Raw genomic sequence first — 10,902 nt, 5'->3', positions numbered from 1 at the left:
GGGAGCAGGTCAAGGGAGAAACTTCCTGTCTCTCTCTTTAGACAGCAACACTCAGGCTACCATTAGAGAAGAGTCAGGATCCTAGAAAAGGCTCCTCACGGAGCATTGTTGCACAGGGAAAGCTTAAAGCTAAGGGGAGAGAAGGAATATTGAAAACCAATCAAGATGAAGTAAAGGAAAACCAAACTAAACATTCAACACCCAGTCAGACAGCATCTTCAACCCTGATTGCATAGTAATACTAGATGAAATGGAAATTGGTGAGTCTAAATGACAGCAACAAAACCAACAACAATAAATAAAAATTCCCTCACTTGGCTGAGCCAGTTCCAACACTCATGGTCTAATAAAAGTAAGAATATGCATGCTTCAATATACATAGAATTTCCCCCGACTTTGGCTGTTTTTCAGTAACTAATTTTTTTTTTAATTTGCTAGATACACACACACACACACACACACACACACACACACACACGACGAAAAGCATTATTCAATGAGAAAGCAATCTTCCAAATCAGACTCAAAGATTGCCCAGAAGTTGGAAATCAGGCAGAGAGTTTACCAACACCTATCATTAATGCGTGAAGGGTCTTGTTTGAAAAGCCATCGTGGGCACATGACAATATTGCCATGATGAATGTCTAATGAAAAATTTGGGGAGAAGAACCCAAAGCAGAACCAATGAAAAGTGACTTCAATGGATTCCTCAGTTCACCTTACATAGAAAATAGCCCATTGACATAGCAATAGCTGAATCAAACATCTAGACCAAAACACCAAGAGAATGGAGAGTGGTAGACAGTACACGGGAGCACCCACCAGCTGGGAGGCCAGACACAGCAGGGAGATTGCAGAGAAAAATGAGAAAGACATTGAGGTAAAACATGCTAGGGAAGAAAATGACCAAGATTAGTTAAATAAGATAAACACAAACATAAGAAGTTCAGAGTGTGCCAAAGTGAGCTCAAAGCATTCAGTAAAGAAGCACTACAATGCACATTTAAAACTGACATCTTACAGCTCTCCAGAGTTGGACATTGATTTTGTATTTTGCCTTTACCTTGTTGGGAAGGCTCTTTGTGTTCACCCAGAAAAAATAGTGCACGTCATGTTTGTCTGCCCATACCCTGTTCTCTAATTGATCAGCTTGCTTTTCTTTCCAGGACTATGTGTTTCAATACATTTCTCCAAATGTTAAACCTATTCCAGATAATAAATATCAAAAGCTCTGGCAAAAAAAAAGAAGCAGTACACAGACATCCTCAAAATGGACGTGGCTAACAGAAAATACTTTCGGAGACAGCAACTGGAAAATTGCACATCATACATGTGCCAGTAACAGGTAAATTACACATCATACATGCAAGAAAAGAAGGAATAGAGCTATATTTGCACCAGAAAGTATATGACAAACAGTGCAATGGAGTGACATCCTTAAAGGATTGAAGGGAAATCCTTTTAACCTAGGTTTTATATTGAGAAAAATAAAATCTTTCAAAAATAAAAGCAAGCCAGATGCTGGTGGCTCACACTTGTAATCCTAATTACTCAAGAGACTAAGAGCTGGAAGATCTTGGTTCAAAGCCAGCTGGGCAGAAAAGTCTGAGAGACGCCATCTCTAATTAGCTACTCCTATTAACCTTCATCTCAAATAACCATGAATTAATGATTATAAAGCCATAATAATGAATGAAATTCCTAGATTCTAAAGCAATATTATTTGCATAACTAATAATTTGCTAACAATGTACATAATAATCAAGAAATGTGTACCATTAAGTGAACTTAGGTTGCAGAGGAAAAGTTAAACATTAAAAAATGGATTTAATTTCATTTGCAGAGCATAGCTTAAATATCTTCTCTAGGAAAGCTTCCTGTCTCCAAGACATCATACCTTGTGCATTCTTCTGTAATAGCTAGCTCTTTATTGAAATTATATTTCTGTGTCTTTTCTCCTCTTAGTTATTTCAGACCCTTCCCACACCTGCTTAACAGCTGGTACACAGCAGACTTTTCACCAGGTATTTGTTCAGTGAACGATTGCTTTTCTCAGTATTATATGAGGTATGCTAGTTAATTAGTGGGTTTGTGATGAGAAGAAGCTCAAATCCCTTCCATAGAAACAGAAAAGTAGATCAACACCTACTGAGGTAGATGCCAGACCTCAAATCTATGGAGGTAGCTTTTATTGGAACTTCCAACAGCTGCTAAAAGTAAAATTTAAAGAAATAGTAAAATAGCCTAATTTTTGTCAAGAACTTCTCCAAAGGGAAAATGATAAATTCATGCCTACAGTTCCATTAAAAGAAGAGGTTAGCTACATTAGCTTGGAAATTAAATGCAAAGTCATGAAAAGATTATGTAAAGTAAATTTTCATATGGCCTAATTCAACCTTGTGTGGAGGCAAGTGCCTTAGTTAATTCAACTAATTTTCTTCCAAAGTATTATAATTCAGTTACCTACTTCGAGGAATTAGAATTAAAATGTGATTAACAGACTCACTCTAACTATGACAAACAAAAGAATTGTGTGAGCGTACAAGATATGATTGGATGTTTATATGTGAGTTAGATTGGTATATAACACTTCAGTAGATACTCAAGGACATTCAGAGAAGTGCACAGATATTCATAATTCTTTAGCTTTTAACAGTATGTTATGCTAAAGATGCTGGTGGACAATATTGCTCAAAATGGGGTCCAACATCCATACACTTAGTTCTTGACAATGGCCCACAGATTTTGAAGCAAATAATCTTGCTGATGGAAACAAACAGTTCCAGTGGTTTAGAAAGAGTAGGAACAGCAGGGTGTTTGGTGGCTCACACCTGTAATCCTAGCTACTCAGGAGGCTGAGATCTGAGGACACCAATTTGAAGCCAGCGCAGGCAGGAAAGTCCAATTAACCTCCCCTCCCCCTAAACACTGGAAGTGGAGCTGTAAACTCACGTGGTAGAGTTACACTAACATAATGCCTGGGGTAGTGCCCAGGCCTGAAGTTCAAGCCACAGGTTCCTCTCTCTCTGTCTCTGTCTCTGTCTCTCTGTCTCTGTCTCTGTCTCTCTGTCTCTGTCTCTCTGCCTCTCTCTCTCTCTCTCTCTCTCTCTCTCTCTCTCTCTCTCTCTCTCTCTCTCTCACACACACACACACACACACACACACACACACAAGCATGCACAATTCAATAACAAAAATCTCATTATCTCATTTCCTCCAGCCTGGCTATACATATTTACAATGTACTGTTACCAACACCCCAAATCCTTTAGGTTGAGATAATTTGATATACGAAATTTGAGACAGGACATTGGTACATGTCTATGATTTGCTAGTTATGCTGTTTATTACAGAGATGGGATAGGAAAAAACAGTAAGAAAACCTGGGTTCTAGGTCTTAGCTGTCATAATTGAATCATGGACAGGAAATTCCAGTATTCTTCTTCTGTAAAACATACCTGCCAATCTGAATCTCTGCACAGAGCACAAACTGCCCTCACTTATGTGGATATGGATTGCAAGGTCTTTATTTTCTTCTTCACTTCATTAAACTCAATGAGGAAAATTCTGGGAACATATAACCTACCAACCTAGGTTATTTTGTGGCTATGAGAAGATCTTAAAACAGACTCCATTCTATTCCATTTCTCCCAACTTTTCCTATAGTCTTCATCCAGAATTAGTAGAAAATCTCTTGTGCTTATATAAATACTACCTAGAAAGTATTTTTTCCTTATTATTTTGTTAATTCAATATTCATTAAAATATATTGATGCCTACTAAGACAAGTATTGTGTTACTTATTGTCCTGAATAGAATAATTCATGACATTTATAGAATGTAAAATACATTCATAGAATGCATAATTTAGTGGGAGAAAATATAAAAACAAACAAGTAAATGATATGATTAGACATTCGAGTATAATGAAGAAAACAATAGAGAATAAGAGAAGACATATGAAGTGACTTATATTACAAATGAGTTTCAGAGAAAGTCTCTCCAATAGTGATATGTAAGATAAAGTGCAAGAAGTGTGAGTACGTATGTGAGCCAGAGAAGAGACGTGCCCATATGATCATAGGTGAGATGGGAGAATATGAAAGAAAGCCAGGGGAATTCTGATAGTGACAGGAGTTGAAATTAGAGAGGAAAAAGCATACTCAGATTGGACTGTATCAGACAGTGCAAATAGTCTGGAATTTATTCAACCAACATGAAAAGCCATGGGACAATTCTCAGTAGGTCAGTAAAATGATCCTATTTTTGTGTGTATACACTGAGAAGATTAGAGAAAGCAAGATTAAAGGCAAAAAGAAAGGGGTAGAGAACCAGCCTAAAAATAAAAGAGCTTAGGAAATCCTAAAGCCCTAAGCTCAAGTCTAAGTATCAGCAAACGCATGCACACTCACAGGCACACTCATGTGCACGTGTGCACACACACACATAAATAAATTCTATATTCAGGAAGGCAAAGAAGATGAAGAACAGAAGAGATGACAATTTTTCACTTTTTCCAATTCAGGATACCATTGAACTCATCTGCTGGTGAATGTCTTTGGCTGATGTAAAAGAACTTATTCTTAACTACAGGAACCATATGTTGTTTCTAAATGTTATGCCCTTAGGAACAGCTTACACTTAAAAAAACTTATTCACAATTGATCTTTATAAAAAAAATCATCATCTTCAGAAATAGTCTGAGTAGGAATATGATCTTGTGAATGTTTGATGGAGATAGTATTTCCCTTTTTCTAATTCTCTGAAGCCATAGAAACTGACTTTATTTTTTTGAGACAGAGTCTCACCACATAGCCCAGACTGGCTTCCAATTTGTCACAGTCTTATAGGCAGGTCCTACCATGCCCTGCTGAAATTTCATTATGGACTGTGCACGCATAATATAATCTGAAATTTCACTTACTCCCAAATCACACAGTCTTCTGTGTGATCACACAGTCTTCTGGATCTTCTGACCTAGCAATTTCCTGATTTACATATGGCAGTCCACAGCACTGGCAATATCAAAAATACATTTCATGCTATAATTTCCATTTTTATTTGGGGTTGTTAACAAACTTCAAGTTATAACAACAAATCTTTCTTTTCTTTCCTTCTCTTTTTTCCTTTTCTTTTTGCCAGTCCTGAGGCTTGAACTCAGGGACTGGGCACTGTCCTTGAGCTTTCCCAGGGTTAGAGCTCTACCACTTGAGCCACAGCACCACTCGTGGCATTTTCTGTATATGTGATACCAAGAAATTAAACCCAGGGCTTCATGTGTTCGACCACTAGGCCATGTTCAGCTCACATTGTTTAATATAACACAGTCAAATTGTTTTCCTATTATTTCTATTTAATTTGGTAAAATTAAAGAAAAAGTCTTTGTATGGCATTGAGTGTTTGTTCTTTTGTTTTCAGCTTTTATTAATGGAGAAAGTTTTACATGGCTCAAATTATGTACAGATGGAAGATATAGGCTCTTGGATTCTGTGATGTTTCTAGTTTAATAGTGTCTAAGCAAAAACATGAGAAGGGGTATCAATGTGTGAGAAGTAATGTACCTACTACCTGATGAATGTAACTGTAACCCTCTACACATTATCCTGACAAAAAAAATAATGTCTAATAGGGTGGGGATGGGAGAAAATAGGACATCTCCAAGTCTTCTATTTAGCCCACAAGGACTTTTATTTTTCTTCTTATTCTTTTCTGCCAGTCCTAAGGCTTGATCTCAGGGCCTCGAGCTCTCTCTCAGCTACTTTCCTCATGGCTGGCAGTCTACCATTGGAGTTACGATGTCTCCAGTTTTAGATTGGAGGTGAGGTAAGTAGGAGTTCACTACTGAGAAAATGAATCGTTTGGTTTTCAGCCGAGAACATGGCTTATGGAAGTTTTCTGAAGTGATTGCAAGTGTAAATGCCCTTTGGAAATTCCAGTAACATTTCTCATAGAAATAGGAAAAACAATTAAAATTCATATGAGAACACACACACACACACACACATACACACACACGGCTAGACATCCAATCTTGAGCTAAACAATACTAAGGAAAGCAACAAAGAGAACTTATAGTACCTAACTATTGATTCACTACATATTCTGGCACTTAGTAGCTAGATCTTATGTTTAGCATACACAACCTCTATGGTCAAGCATTAGCATAAATTATATTACATATAGCACATACAGCAAAGCTATATAAATAAATAAAACAGCATTTTATTGACATAATAATAGCTATAAGGATCAATGGAGCAGGTTAGATATCCTCAGAGCAAACCCTCCTATCTTCAGTTCACTAAGTTTTGACCAAGATGGCAAGTACAAGAGGCAACCTCTTCAGTGGGTTGTACTGAAATATCAAATTTCCACAGCTAGATGACTGAAGGCAGACCTTTACTTCATCCACCAAAATCAAGTGGAAATGGTCAAAAGACTTGATTTAAATATAGGGACTGAAGCTACAGAATGGTTAAAAGGAAACGTAGTGGAAATGCTTCAAGACAGAATGGGAAAGGATATTTATTTCAGAGAAGATTCTCTACTCAACCTCACTCCACTCTCCAACGTACAGGAAACAGAAGCAGAATCGACAAAGGAGATTATAACAAAGAAAAATCTTCTGCAAAGCTCAGCAGTCAATAAAGAGGCAACCTTTGGAATGCAGTAATTGAGAATGTTAGCAAATGATGCATGTAACACAGATTTAATATCCAGGCTATATGAGGAGGTGAAACAATTTGATAATCAAAACAAACAGACAGAAAAAACCCAAAGGCAAGTATCAGAGTTAAAAACTGAGCAACAGACCCAATAGTCATTTCTCAAAATAGGACACACCAATGGTTAACAAGTATATGGAAACAGGGGCTCAGTATCACTAATCTCAAGGAAATGCAATTAGAAACCACAAGGAAGCATGATCACAGCCACGTTAGAATGTTTACTATAAAAATTCTTTAGAAAATAAATAGTGGCAATGCTGTGAGAAAGCAATCTTTCCACATAGCTGATGGGAAGGCGAGTCAATACAGCTATTATGGAAAACAGTATGGAGCTATCTTGAAAATTTACAAATAGTTTACTGTATGAGCCACTTTTGAAAATATATGTGAAGAAAATGAAATGACAGTTTATTTACCCACTTACCTGCTGAGGAAGATCTTGGTTGTTCCCAGGTCTGGCAATTATGAATGAAGATACTTTAAACATCCGTGTGCTTATGGGAATACATAGCTTCTATCTACTTTGGTTAAGTACTGAAGAGCAGGACTGCTATGCTGTATGCCAAGAGTAACTTCAGTTTTGTAAGGTATGTCCAAATGCTATTCCTAGTGCCTGCATCATTTGGAGGCAGTGCTAATGTCAATGCTGTCACATGTTTAATCTTAGATCTCACTTGTCCACGGTTGGTACTTAGGCAAAGAATTGATGGTGTATATTCTTTGTATTCTGAAACTGCTATAGTCACTTCATAGTTCAATGAGTTTTTCTCTGCTAAGCCTTAAACTTTTCTGAAAGTGTGTGTGTGTGTGTGTGTGAAGTTGGTAGTTTTGTTCTGTTTTGTGCCTGCCACAGAGTAGAATTAGAGGAAATTCTATCTATCTATCTATCTATCTATCTATCTATCTATCTATCTATCTATCTATCTATTTATCTATCTATCCACCTATCTCATCTACCTATCTATCATCTACCTCTTATTTTTCTAAATCACATAGGATGGAATTTGAAACAACATAAGAGGGTTTCTGGAAACTTTAAATGAATATATATACATATATATATATATCAAGTAGAACCTCTTGGTTGTGCATATTTCTGCCTGGAATTGGGGGTGTTAGACCTTTGCTCTTTTTCCCAGAAAGCAAGAACATAGATGTGATAGTTAAACTGTCAAGGCTAGAGTTAAACTTCAGGACTTTGAGAACTGGGATTGAGAAGTCCAGATGGACAGCTGAGGTATGCAGAGGCCTGGCAGCAGGATTCTAAACAGGAGCTCCTCTTTGAATAATTCTGGGGTGAATTCATTTCCAATGAACTTTCTGCCTTGGTTTCAGTGCCTCTGGCTGGTTTTTGTTTGTTTAGTTTTGTTCTCCACACAGCACCCCCCATCAATTTGGCTCCCCCTCTCCTCTCTCACCAGTTCCTATGTTCTTGGCACTTACCTTTAACCAGACTCACTTTGACTCCTTGCGGTTTCTGGCTCTTGTTTTGGGGCAAGACCTTGCTGGGCTCCTGTGCACTCAGCTGTCTCTTCCACCAGTGTCTGGGTTCTTCTGTTACTCTCACCCAATCCCAGAGGATACGTACACACTCAGCAAACTTTCCACCAACCATCTCCATTTGGAGACCAGTGATGGTGATCTCAATACATGAAAGAATTCTCATTTTTAAAGTGTTGCAACAGAAGCAAGATTCACACTGGCTAAATTCTACACTTGGCTTACAAACAGGTAACAACTAAATGAATGAATTAAATATTGTTTTCCTGGCTAAGTTCCTCTTTTTCTTCTCCCGCCAGAGGTGCTGAGATTGGAACTCAGAGCCTTGAACTCAGTTGTCTGGCATGAGTCATAACTTGACCTCTGACTTCCCCTAGTTATTTTGGACATAGAGTCTTGTGAAGCTTTTTGTTCAAGCTGAGCACAAACCTCAAATCTCTGTACCTCAACCTTCTGACGATTATAGGCGTGAACCACTAGTGCCCTCGGTCTTTTGATTATTCTTTTATAGATGGGATGAAAAAACAGTTTTAAAGACAACATTTTTGTCCTAAATTTAGCACAAATATCATCTAATAACATGTGAAAATCAGGTGTAAAAGTTATATACAAATACTCAGATGTAATGATTATAATATCTTGATGTTGTAGCTCTTCTCATGGTTTGTCTTCACCTATTTCAAATTTAAATTTAAAGAACTTCCATTGAAGATTTAAAATGATCTTTTACTATTAATTATTGTAGAACATAAATATTACATATGGGATACTAAAACTTACTTCTAAATTACTGATGCAATAAACATAGCCAGCTTTCATGAAAGACAAGCCTTACTACTCTAGTCTGCAATATATTGTGTCATAAATATTCAGTCACACTTTAAAGCTTTGAAATGCATCCATTTGGTTGAATTTCATTCTGTTTTCTTATTGTCAAACAATATATTAAGAGTATTTATAATTCTTTATGCTACTTTTGCTAGCAAACTAATTTTCAAATGTAAATATTATATTTGGTTTTCTTTCTTTCTTTCTGTCTGTCTGTCTGTCTGTCTGTCTGCCTTTCTTTCTTTTTGCCAGTCCTGTGTCTTGAACTCAGGGCCTGGGCACTGTCCTTGGACATTTCTTTGCTCAAGGCTAGCACTCTGTCACTTGAGCCACGGCACCACTTCAAGCTTTTTCTGAGTATGTGGTACTGAGGAATTGAACCCAGGACTGCTAGGTGAGCACTCTACCACCAGGTTACATTCCTGTCCCTGAAAGTTTACAATTAGCAATAACTGCACCTCAGATAAACCTCATTGGCTATGATACTACCACTGTGCAAAGTTGTCCATTTCTTTCTTGAATTTCAGCTACTTGGGCAGGGGAAATTAGCGGATATTAGTCTGAGATCAGTCTATGGAGACTCTTTTCTCCACCCAGCCACCAAAGCCAGTACTGGAGCTGGGGCTCAGGTGATAGAGTGCCAGCCTTGAACAAAAAAGTTAAGGGACAGACCCTGAGTTCAAGCTCCAGTACCACCACTACATAAATAATAAGTGCAATAACAAATCATAATCATAAGTAATAAATAGATACCAATTTAATTACTTAATAAGTAATAATAAATAGTAAGTAGAGCAACTCAAGGGTAGAGTAACAGCCTAGCAAGTGCTAGGGCCTGGGTTCAATTCCCCAATACTTAGCAAACCAAAAAACAACTCACCCAGAATCCTAAAATAAATAATAACTAAAAAATTACACACTATCTGCAGTAAATTTTCAGGGCTTCAATTGTCCACTTCTTAGTCATTTCTCCAGCAAACATCCGTGGAAAGCTTTCTGTGTGCAAGGCACTAACATACAAGGTGCTGAATTTTTTAAGAAAGATTAAATTATTCTTTCAGTGATTGCATAGCTTAGGTGGAAAGCCAACTAATCATGCAGATAATTACACCACACTATAATGTGTGTTTGCGTGGTTATTCATAAATTAAAGACACATGAGCCTTTTTTCTGTCTGCAAGCGTATGGAGATATACTGAGAGAAAATAAAACCTGGGCTGGATCTGAAGAACGATTAGCCTTGCTGCTGCGATGGACACTGTGTCTGCTGGACTGAACTCTGCTTCGAGGGACACCCACGGGATGGGAGGGGAGCCGGAGCAGGGCACTGTGGCTGCAGCGAGGGAAATATCTCATGGAAGGTAACTATGGGACAAGGGAGGGAATTAGCCAATATTTTTTTTAAACATCTGGAGACAAATTCAATAAAAGAAGACTAGAAATCTAACCAGTATGAGTAGCTCCCACCTGTAATCCTAGCTACTCAGAAGGCTGAGATCTAAGCATTGAAGTTCAAAGACATACCGGTCAGGAAAGTCTGTGAGATCTGCATTTCCACTTGACTGCCAAAAAGCCCGAAGTGGAGCTGTGGCTCAAATGATAGAATGTGAGTCTTGAGCCCAAGGGAGAGTGCCCAGGTCGTGTTTTTCTCTTTCTCTCTCTCTCTTCTCTCTCCCCTCCCTTCACATGCATGTGTGTGTGTGCGTGCACACACACACACACACACACACACACACACACACACACGAAGACTAGAAATGAGACTGCAATGACTTAGTAAGTTTTACATGAGATGTTTAGCAAAAAGATAAATGAGAAGAGAGGTGATCCATGCACAGACTTGGGT

General features: G+C 37.9%; 1 pseudogene; it reads right to left on the bottom strand.

The window, feature by feature from the left end:
* Positions 1-9,485: 9,485 nt before the first annotated feature.
* On the bottom strand, positions 9,486-9,559 carry LOC150060050 (U4 spliceosomal RNA; annotated as a pseudogene).
* Between the last annotated feature and the right edge of the window lie 1,343 nt (positions 9,560-10,902).

The sequence above is a fragment of the Megascapheus bottae genome, chromosome 8 (assembly GCF_031878675.1).
Source record: "Megascapheus bottae isolate mThoBot1 chromosome 8, mThoBot2.hap1, whole genome shotgun sequence".
Lineage (NCBI taxonomy): Eukaryota > Metazoa > Chordata > Mammalia > Rodentia > Geomyidae > Megascapheus > Megascapheus bottae.
Note: the sequence above shows the minus strand (reverse complement) of the source record. Positions and strands in the feature narration are given on the sequence as shown.